At 44.1% G+C, this 10,434-nt stretch overlaps 1 long non-coding RNA gene across 1 annotated transcript; it reads right to left on the bottom strand.

The window, feature by feature from the left end:
* Positions 1 to 5,007: 5,007 nt before the first annotated feature.
* Positions 5,008 to 9,508, bottom strand: LOC144583155 (uncharacterized). The gene is made up of 2 exons (XR_013536796.1): positions 8,123 to 9,508; positions 5,008 to 6,447 (listed from the first exon to the last, which is right to left on the bottom strand). It is a non-coding gene; the product is annotated as an uncharacterized LOC144583155 (long non-coding RNA).
* Positions 9,509 to 10,434: the final 926 nt, after the last annotated feature.

The following is a 10,434-nucleotide window of genomic DNA, read 5'->3' as shown; positions in this document are numbered from 1 at the left end:
TTAGGAACATTTTCATAATATTCAACCAAAATCAAGCTTCCTCTGACTTGAGCCCAGTATTATATGCCCTATGCTCTGAGATAATCAAGAACAGATCCTGCCCTTCCCTTATATGACAACCTTTCAAGTATTTGAAAAGTGCTATCATGTCTCCCCTCAGTTTTCATTTCTCAAGGCTAAACATGGCCAGTTCTTTCAGTCTTTCCTCATAGGGCTTGGTTTCCAGCCCCCTGATCACCTGTGTTGGCCTCCTCTGAATTTGTTCCAGTTTGTCTGCATCCTTAACATGTGGTGTCCAGTATGGGACATAGTAGTCAAGAGGAGGCCTAACCAGTGCTGAATAGAAAGGAACTAGTAATTTGCATGATTTGGAGACTAAACATCTGTTAATGCAGCCTAAAATAGCATTTGCCCTTTTTGCAGCTGCATCACACTCTTGGCTCATATTCAGCTTGTGATCTACCACAATTCCAAGACTGCAGCACCATTTTGTTAAAACTGCTACCGGATTTCTCTCAGATTTGTTCTGATAGTATTTGAAGAGAGAGAGAGAGAGCATGTCTACTTACGATCTAACTAGCTATCTGCATTTCCTCCAAAGTGCAAAAATAGGCTTAATCAGGAATACTGTACATGTGCTCATCAGCTTGTACAATATATAACTGTGTGGGAATATGTGTTTGTCCAGTTTTGCTCCACCTGTGATCCTCACCCTCAGCTCTGTCTGTCCTTCATCGGCGGCTATGTCTTCTGCCTCATCAGTCATAAGGGACACCTGCCATCACTGCTTCCCAGTGTCCCCACATTTAGCAGCAAGGGCTGGAAGGGGCTTTGCCATGTGCTTGCTGGAAAATGATCAGAATCCTCTGCAGCCAGGAACTCTTAAGGAATCAGATTTCATAAACTGCATAGAGTTCTAATGATTGCAAAACCCCACACCTTCCTTCTCAATCAAGCAAAACCAGCGCTCAGGGCCGTTTTGCTGCTCTGCTTGGACTAGTTTTCTGGCCTGCAGATTGAAATCCGGAGATTTTGAAGAGGGGATAAATCTTGCTAGATTTCACACAGCTGTTTGTGAAGGAAACATCTGTAAATCGTGCTTTGTGGGGCAGCGGAAGGCTGAAGCCATCCACTTTAAATTGTCCCCTGGATCCAAACAGATCTGTCAATTTGCATTGCTTGACTCCAGAATCAAATCTGACTGTTCTTCCTTGATCAGGACCGCATACAAATGGATCTGAATCAAGCGAATACTGTTTAGTACTTGCGAAGCAGCCCTAATTCTTACAAGCAATGCATGGTAGTGTTAAATTTTGAAACTGCCCTGTAACTTTACTGCAGTGGCAGACAATTGCCAAGTAACCTTGCTTTGTCTCTCATTAACATCTTTTTTCCTGGGCTCTGTTTTTCTCTCCTCAGCGGTTCCATCACCACCTAGTGTCCAAGACTGTCATTGCATTGACTTCTATAATAATCATTGGAGATGGGCACGAACTGCCATAATAGTGGTTCGTCTTGGTTCATAACAAACCAAAAAACCACAAATTTTTGTGGGATTTGCCAACAAACCACAAATTGGTTGGTCAGTTTGTCGGTTCCTTGTGTCTGTCTTAAAAAAGAAAAAAGAAAAAAAGCTGAGACGCCTGCTCCCCTTATCCCCTTCCCACTACCCCCCTTGCCTCCCTATTCTGTCGATGGCTGCTGGCCCTGCCACTGTGGCCTCTGCCACAGCCTCTGCCACCACCTCCACTGCCTGCCGCCATCTTTCCAAAGATTGTGATGCGCAGGTGGCAGAGGTGGACAAGGAGAACGTAGGGAAGCAACGGGGGGAAGTGGGAAGGGGGCTGAAGGAGTGGGAAGGGGTGCAGCCAGGCTGTGAGGGGGCAACAAACCAGGAGGTCTGTAAATTACCCCAAAATGCATTGCTTTGGGAAAATTCCAAGTTCTCCAGTTTGGACAAACCCAAATTGATCCAAAGGAACGAACTGGCAAATTTTCATGAATTTCCCGATTCGTTTTGGGCTTCGTGCCCATCTCTATGAATAACAATAATCATGTGTCATCAAGTCAGTTCTGACTTATGGTGACTCTTTTTCAAGGTTTTCTAGGTAGCAAAAACACAGAGGTAATTTACCCTTCCCTTCTTCTGGGGGCACCTTGGGACTGGGCAGTTCGCCCAAAGCCACACAGGCTGGTTCTACTCACAGGAGGCACAGTGGGGAATTGAACTCCCAGCCTACCTAAACCACAGAGCTAGCCAACCAGCTACATGTCTTAACACTTTTTGTGCTGAGTCAGACAGCCTTGGTACCTGTTGGGAGTGCAGAGGAGATGAGTGTTCAAGCATTCAAGCCACCACATGTTAGAAAGTCAAACTTTCTGCTCCTCCACCACCATTTCCCCTGAAATATATCTCTCTATCTGGAAACCTAGAGAAGCAGAGCAGTTCACTTTCCCCTGTCAACCAGAGTCTTGAAACATGGCAATCCTGTCTCATTGCCATCCCTCTACTCTGGCTTCCCTGCCTGTTGCCTCTGAACTTAGCTACAATCTTCACAGCCGACGGGTAGAAAAACTATTTCCCCTAAAACGACATCCTGGATGTAATGTGAAGTGTTTTCAGTTTAAGCTTGAAAGAGCAATTAAAGCCCATTAGCTTTACAAAACACCTGGTCCTGCTCCCAGGATTTCTAGAAGGAAAGGATTTGGTGATAATGATCAACACACTGTCTTTTTTAAAAATCTGGAATGGTTTATCTATGGAGAAAGTCACAAGGAGCTCCTGCACTTCAAAATGTTCCACCTTGGGACTTAGGGTGGGTGGAAGAATTCAAGAAAGTGCAAGTCCTTAAAATAGCTAAGATTGGCAGGGCTGAATAAGTAGAAATCACAGCTAAGGTCATGGAAGCAAAAGCAGCCAGATAGGCAGGAGATCCAGACTCTTTGAATCGGCCTTCTTGGAACCACGGAGATCTTTTGTTCTTTAACTCTTGCGATTCCTCATAGCTGATCACATTGGATTAGATTTATGGGACAGTTATAATCAGTTAGGATTTCAGTTAGCTAAGAGTTAGGGGTTTCAGTTAGTGATGAGATAGAACAGTTAGTCAGGGGTTAAAGAAAGAGAGGTAGTTGGAAGAACTGTTATGAAGAGTTAGGATTAGAAGAAGATTTGAGAAAGAGATAGATAGATAGATAGATAGATAGATAGATAGATAGATAGATAGATAGATAGATAGATAGATAGATAGATAGATAGATAGATAGATAGATAGATAGATAGATAGATAGATAGATAGATAGATAGATAGATAGATAGATAGATAGATAGATAGATAGATAGATAGATAGATAGGGATTATCAAAGTCAAAAAGTAACACTTGGAAAGAAACATACTGTATAAGAGAACTGAATGCAATGAAAACTATAAGAAATAAATAAACTGTTATAAAGTGATCGAAACGAAATGCCAAGTAACTAGCATATTTCTAAGTTAAATGAAGTTTCATGAATATCAAATACAATACCATCTATGATTTCCTTGATTCTTAAATATGTTAATCTGTTAATAAACAAAGTTATATTTGACACGATTGATTCTATGTTCCAAATTGGTAATTGAGGAAGGATTTCCTCAGGTGGCAGCAGAAGTGGAGACAAGAGAAACTGTCATGCCCGAAGGCAAATCTGTTTGTTAGGGAGAACATACAGAGGAGTTGGGTGTGTGTGACACTAACAATTCAGAAGTTCCAAAGGAAGTCCACTTCCACTGCACTGGCACCAAACTGAAGGTGAATGGAAGTATTCAGAAGTGCATTGTGGGACCATGGAAGCAATGTAAGCATTGGTGACCAAGTGCCTCCTCAACCCTTTTAGATTTTAGAGTTTTCAGAGGTAAGGAGCTTTCTGGTGGCTGCAGACTGGTGGCCATGGCATTACCCCATTACTCAAATACTCCAGATGCAACGCAAGACAAAACATTGAGAAACGGCTTGAAGCCCATGTCTGGTTTTGAAAAACGGAGGGCAGGGTTGTGTTGAACAATGCACAGCTGTGGTGGTTCTGGGATCTTCTGTCAATTGCAACAACTTGGAGGGGGGGAGGCTAGCACAAGAGAGGGGCGTTTATTTGCATTTCAGATTGTTCTAGATAAGTGGTTCCCAACCTTGAGCCCCCAGATGTTCTTGCCCTGCAACTCCCAGAAGCCTTCACCATTAGCTATGCTGGCCAGGATTTCTGGGAGTTGCAGTCCAGGAACATCAAGGGGCCACTGGTCTAGATCCTAACTGACAACTAGCTAGTAGCCGGAGTTTTGGTTTCTGTGAGGAGACCCCGCAGTTTGCACTGGCTCAAGTCCTGAACAGTCTTCTAGGGTAGCCCCACCTGACCGACAGGTGAGTACTATGGGTTGCAATATGTACCAAGTCTCTTCAGATACACCCTTGACCTTCTCCCTAATCATCCACTCCAACGTTATACCAAGAAGTTGGAGGCGTCCCATAGGAGGTCTAGATTTCCCTTTTGCAATGTTTCAGGCTCGGAGAAAAGCATGAATAATTGAGCTCCTTGGAAGAGCTTGACACGCTAGGAAAAGCTCCTCCTGCTTCTGTCAGGAGAAGTGTATGTGGCACATGATGCCCTATGTGATGGATTGAATGAGAAAGCAACAAGGGGAAGCATCCGCGCTCTATCCACAGTACTGGGATTCGGAGTGTGTGATTATTCTAGTCCCTGGCAGCTGGTGAGTCGGTCTGTGCCAGTTTTATAGATATAGATATAGATATATGCATCCCATTTGAAGTTTGTCACTTAACAAGCATGATTTTAAAGCTTTCTGGCGGGGGATCTGTCCTTGCAGATGTTTTTTTCCTCCACTTACCATTTGTTTTAATTATTCCTGATGTTTCTCTGCCCCCCCCCCAATCATATTGCACATTGCACTCTTCTTCAAACAGGAAAAGAGGGAATGCAATTGTCATAACAACAAAGCTCTTCATTACCATAAGAACTTTTTGACAGCTTTATTTTTTTTTTAAAAAGAGAGAGACTTCTTCCCTTTTTTTGAAAAAAAGAAAAACCTCCAACCAATTATTTTTTATCAGCCTGATTCATGTTCTTCTTAAACAGATTACAGTCTTTGCTCCAGAAGTTACAAAGTGATGGGGAAAATGCATTATGCGTATTTATGGCAACACACACTTCTGGAAAACAACAACAACGGTGACAATGAAAACAAAGAATTAGCAAGTTTATTTTCTCAAGGCATTTGTAGCATTCGTCGTCGTTGCTGCTGCTGCTGTTTGTGGGTTTTGCAGGGTAGGGCCCCATGCTGGAGGAGACCCACTGGCTACTTACAAAGATGGACCAGTGTCTGAAGAATCAAATCCCTCCCTTTGCACAGACTTGTAGAAGTTTCTGTTTCTTGGACAAAACTCGTATTTTCTCCACTGCTCACAGGCTAAGCTGAAAGCAGACTTCGAACTGTGGTGGGGAGAACCCTGATACAACACGGTTTGTCCACAATGTCACCTTGCTATGAGGATTGTTGTTTGTTTGGGGCTCATCGGTAGAGCATCACTGTGTCCCTTCTCATCAGATAAGGCCACCCCCACTGCTTGATCTAGCCAGTAGAAATAAATAGAGGGAGGATGGAAGGGAAAGAAAGATCAGCAGCAACTGAAAGGAGCTGGTAACAGCGATCCACTACCCCAGGGAGAAGGCCTCTGAAGGGTTCACTCAGAGGGCTCCCTCTATCCCAGAGGCAGCTTGGGGTAAACTTATTTTGCCGTTTGCCAAGTCTGTAATACAGCAGATCCATTTGTCTTGTTCCTACAGTGCAATTGCATCTGTACCTGGCTTCCTGTTACCCTTCTTTCTACATTAAGGTAAAGGTAAAGGTTCCTCTTGACAATTTTTGTCCAGTCGTGTTCGACTCTAGGGGGCGGTGCTCATCCCCGTTTCCAAGCCATAGAGCCAGTGTTTTGTCCGAAGACAATCTTCCGTGGTCACATGGCCAGCGCGACTTAGACACGGAACGCTGTTACCTTCCCACCAAGGTGGTCCCTATTAATCTACTCGCATTTGCATGCTTTCGAACCGCTAGGTTGGCGGGAGCTAGGACAAGTGACGGGCGCTCACTCCATCACGTGGATTCGATCTTACGACTGCTTGGTCTTCTGACTCTGCAGCACAGGCTTCTGCGGTTTAGCCCACAGCGCCACCACGTCCCTTCTTTCTACATTAGGTTGGCTCAAAATCAGTTCGGCCCCCACCTTCACAATCCCATGCTCAGTTGGCCCATGTAACATCCCCAGTGTCTGTTGTAGAGTTTTGAATTCCCTTTGCTACGCAGTAGACGTACAGAGACTCACGGAAGAGAATAGCTTCACGTTCCCCAGAGAGTACACCCCTTTGTCATTAACGGGCACTTTAAAGTCTCAATAACTCTGAGGAGAAAGAATGAAAACACTTCATTAGAGTTATGAACAGATCAACAGCACACTAACAACACTGCTTCCAACACCCTAAAGAGAAGGAAAGAGACATTCAGGAGAGAGATGGGGCTCAGGAAGGAACAATTGGTTAGTTCTACTTCTAGATGAATTGGCAGTCACCCTGGCCCAGAAAGTGTGCCAGCCACCCAAACGACAGACATCATGCAAGTTTGTAAAAAATAGTGTCAACCCTCTGATGTTTTTCACACTGAAATCTCAGGGATGGTAATGATCTGGCAACCCTACACCGACACCATTTGTGGTAGACTCATAGAATAATTGAGTTGGAAGAGGCCTATAAAGCCATTGAGTCCAACCCCCTGCTCAATGTAGGAATCTAAATCAAAGTAGATCTGACAAATGGTTGTCAGTTTTCTATTGAATGCCCCTAGAGCTGGAACTCTCACCATCTCTCAAGGTAACTGGTTCCATTGTTGTACTGCTCTAACAGGTAAGACATTTTTTCCTGGCATTCTGCCTAAATCTGGCTTCCTGCAGCTTAAACCCATTATTACGGGCCCTACAATCTGGGATGATTGGGAACAGATCTTGCTCCTCCTCTGTATGACTAACTTTCAAGTATCACATCTTCCTTCAGTCTCCTTTTCTCAAGGCGGCCCAGTTCTTTCAGTCTTCCCTCACAGGGCTTGGTCTCCAGTCCCCTGATCATCCTGGTCGCTCTCCTCTGAAATTGCTCCAGTGCGTTGGCATCCTTCTTAAAGTGCATTGTCCAGAACTGGACACAGTACCTAGATGAGGCCTAACAAGTGCTGAATAGGGAGGGACTAATACCCAACCAGATTTGGAGACCATACTTATGTCAATGTATCATAAAATTGTATTTGACATTTTTGCAGCTACATTGCACTGTTGGCTCATATTCAGCTCTGCTACATCAATGTTGCTGTAGCACAAGCATCCCGTGGTTCTCCAGGACGCATGCTTAAAAGCAACCTATCCCTCTCCTTCCTTTTGCCAATCTGCAGTAGTAAGGCCTGAACAGTGCCATATTTTGGATACCACGGCTCACGTGAGCGTTAACAACATTAAGAGGACTTTGAGAATTGATGTAAGAATGGCAAAAGCATGCAGACTGTCATGAACAGAAGAACATTTGTGTGTGCCAGAGCATCTTCCACTTCAATAAAAGCTGATCATCTCCTACCTTGTCTTCTATTGTTTAGTAATTGCCTAATGGGATAAGTGGCCGTGATCTGTGATAAATGACCCATGATAGCATTTGTACATCCTATAATAACCGCAATTACCACATGAAAAAGAAGCTAAATTAGAGGAGACTGAGGCATTTGAAAACTAGCCAAGAAGTTTAGGCTGTAAAGCTGGAGGAGGGGAATCACATTTGAGATTAAAGAGTTCATGAAGGAGATAAGAGCCAATCCTGCCCCCCCCCCCCGTCGCCATGTGGTGCCATTGGAAGCAGTCTGTCCTCCCCCAGTACATACAGAGCCTGGGTTCAACCCTTGAAGTGGGTTAGACTGAGAGAAAAGTGAGTAGGGGAAGGGCTTAACTCTCCACCCCCCCTCCAGTTAAAAATGAACCTCCTCATCTTGTTTCTAAGTAAACTGGCATACATACATTTGATAAATATTTATAAAGCGAATTTCACCTTTGGTTGGTCCTTGCCAGCAATCTGCTGGGCACCTTGGACCACCTTTCTTGGGTTTATTGTGAAGTTCTCCTGTTAGTCTCCTTCTCCTTTGGTGGAAGCTCAGTCTTCCTGATATTGTGTATTCGTTTTGATTTCCCTTTTCTCATATTTTTTCTTTTTTTCTTCTTCTTCCCTTTTTTAACCCAAAGAATTCCAAATGGAGCATGAAGAACCTGTGAGGAGCGACCAGAGGCTACTTGCTCTGTCCCATGGTCATCATGGAGGGGGGCCACAAATAGTCCTGATTTGGTCCATATTTACACATCTGTCTAAAGGCAGTGCACATCTCTACTTCTGAGCAGTAAGATGATATCAGAAGATACAAAGCATGTCACAAAACATGGTCACCGACACCTATGAGAATCAAAAGTTCTCAAACAACCCTACAGTTCACGATGGTCTGCAGCTCCAAAATACAGCACACATTTTGCATATTCCAGGTTTCATCTCTGACATCTCCAGATATATTACATTACAGTTTTATACCCTGGAGAGTTGCTGTCAATCAATGTCAACAATACTGGGCTAGATGGTTCAGGGTTCTGATTCAGTGACCCAAATTCTCTCACCTAGTTACACCAGCAACCCGGAAAAGACCCTGATGTTGGGAAAGTGTGAGGGCAAGAGGAGAAGGGGATGATAGAGGATGAGATGGTTGGACAGTGTCACTGAAGCTACCAACATGAATTTGACCAAACTCTGGGAGGCAATGGAATACAGGATGGCCTAGCGTGCTCTGGCCCATGGGGTCACGAAGAGTCGGACACGACAAAAAGTTACACCAGCATAGTACAAATGACATAACATTTGGATGGTGCAAAGTTTTGATTCACTCATCTAAATTCCCTTACTTAGTTATACTTGCTGTAGAGCAAGCAACATAACTTTTGCAGGCTAATTCCCGAAGTGAAGAAATCGCCACAGACATTATCAGTAGCATACTGAGTTGTATGATTCAGCATGCAATTGACAATGTCTACGGCAATTTCTTAACTTAGAGCAATTTGCCTCTAAATGTTATGAAATCTGCATAACGTAAGAGGAGTTTGGCCAGTATACAATAAGTTCTTCTGTTTCTACTCCCACCTGGAACAAATACTTCAGAGGGGCCACAAGTTTGTGAGATCAACGTAAATTCTCTGGATCTAAATTAAGGTGCATTCCTGGAAATGGTGGACTTACTTTTTGGAAAGCGGGGGATACCATCAGAAGCATAGGACATTCTGTCCCTTCCCCAGTTTAGACACCAGAAATGATGACAAACTGCTCTTGAGATGAAGCTGTTGCATTTACCTGAAGAAGCAGTCAAACCCAGTTTACTCCCTTATTCCAGTTTGTGTCCCACAGTCTACATCACTGGTTCTTAACCTTGGGTTACTCAGGAGTTTTGGACTGCAACTCCCAGAAGCCTTCACCACCAACTGTGCTGGCTGGGGTTTCTGGGAGTTGCAGTTCAAAAACATCCGAGTAACAAAGGTTAAGAACCACTGGTCTACATCAGTGGTTCCTAACCTTGGGTCCCTGGATGTTCACGGACAGCAACTCCCAGAAATCCTGGCCAGCGCAGCTAGTGGTGAAGGCTTCTGGGAGTTGCAGTCCAAGAACATCTGGAGACCCGAGGTTGGGAACTACCGATCTACAGGATTGATCAGAAAAGTAGGACCACAGGTCAGTAATAACAGGTTGGATCAAAGTGCACTGTAACCACCTCGTTGGAGGTTTGGAGTGCATCCCGGACCTTTCCGGACCCGCCTCGCTCTTCAGAGTCAGTTTAAAGAACTACACTGTCAGGGAAGGCAAATGGGGAAGAGAAAGCAGTGTGATTTATTTATGTGGGAGGTTTCCTCTACGTGCTAGATTCCTGTGGCACACATAAGAAGCAATTGGCTCCTTGCCTTGGAGAAATACATCTTTGGATCTGTTGTTACACAAGATGGCGTGGGGAACTATTATTTAATTATGACAACTACACACATACAAGACATTGCATTAGGAAACGCACAGGCACCATCTGCTAGGTACCATGATTTAGCTGTAGGCGTACAAGAGTGGAGACTTACGAGCATTAACTCTATTCTGGGAGGCTATAAATGCATGTTTCGCCTGCTGAGCGTTAGCAAGGGAAGCATTTGGAGGAAGACGCCATCGCTGGCAGCACAGTTATTATTACAGTTTCAGAAAGATGTTAATTTCGACAATAAATACAAGCGCCATCCCACTTCATGCAGGTTTGCTTTCAAAAATAAGCAGGTCATTTTTACAAGCTGGTG

Source organism: Pogona vitticeps, chromosome 5 (assembly GCF_051106095.1).
Source record: "Pogona vitticeps strain Pit_001003342236 chromosome 5, PviZW2.1, whole genome shotgun sequence".
NCBI lineage: Eukaryota > Metazoa > Chordata > Lepidosauria > Squamata > Agamidae > Pogona > Pogona vitticeps.
This window is presented reverse-complemented; position numbering and strand designations above follow the sequence as displayed.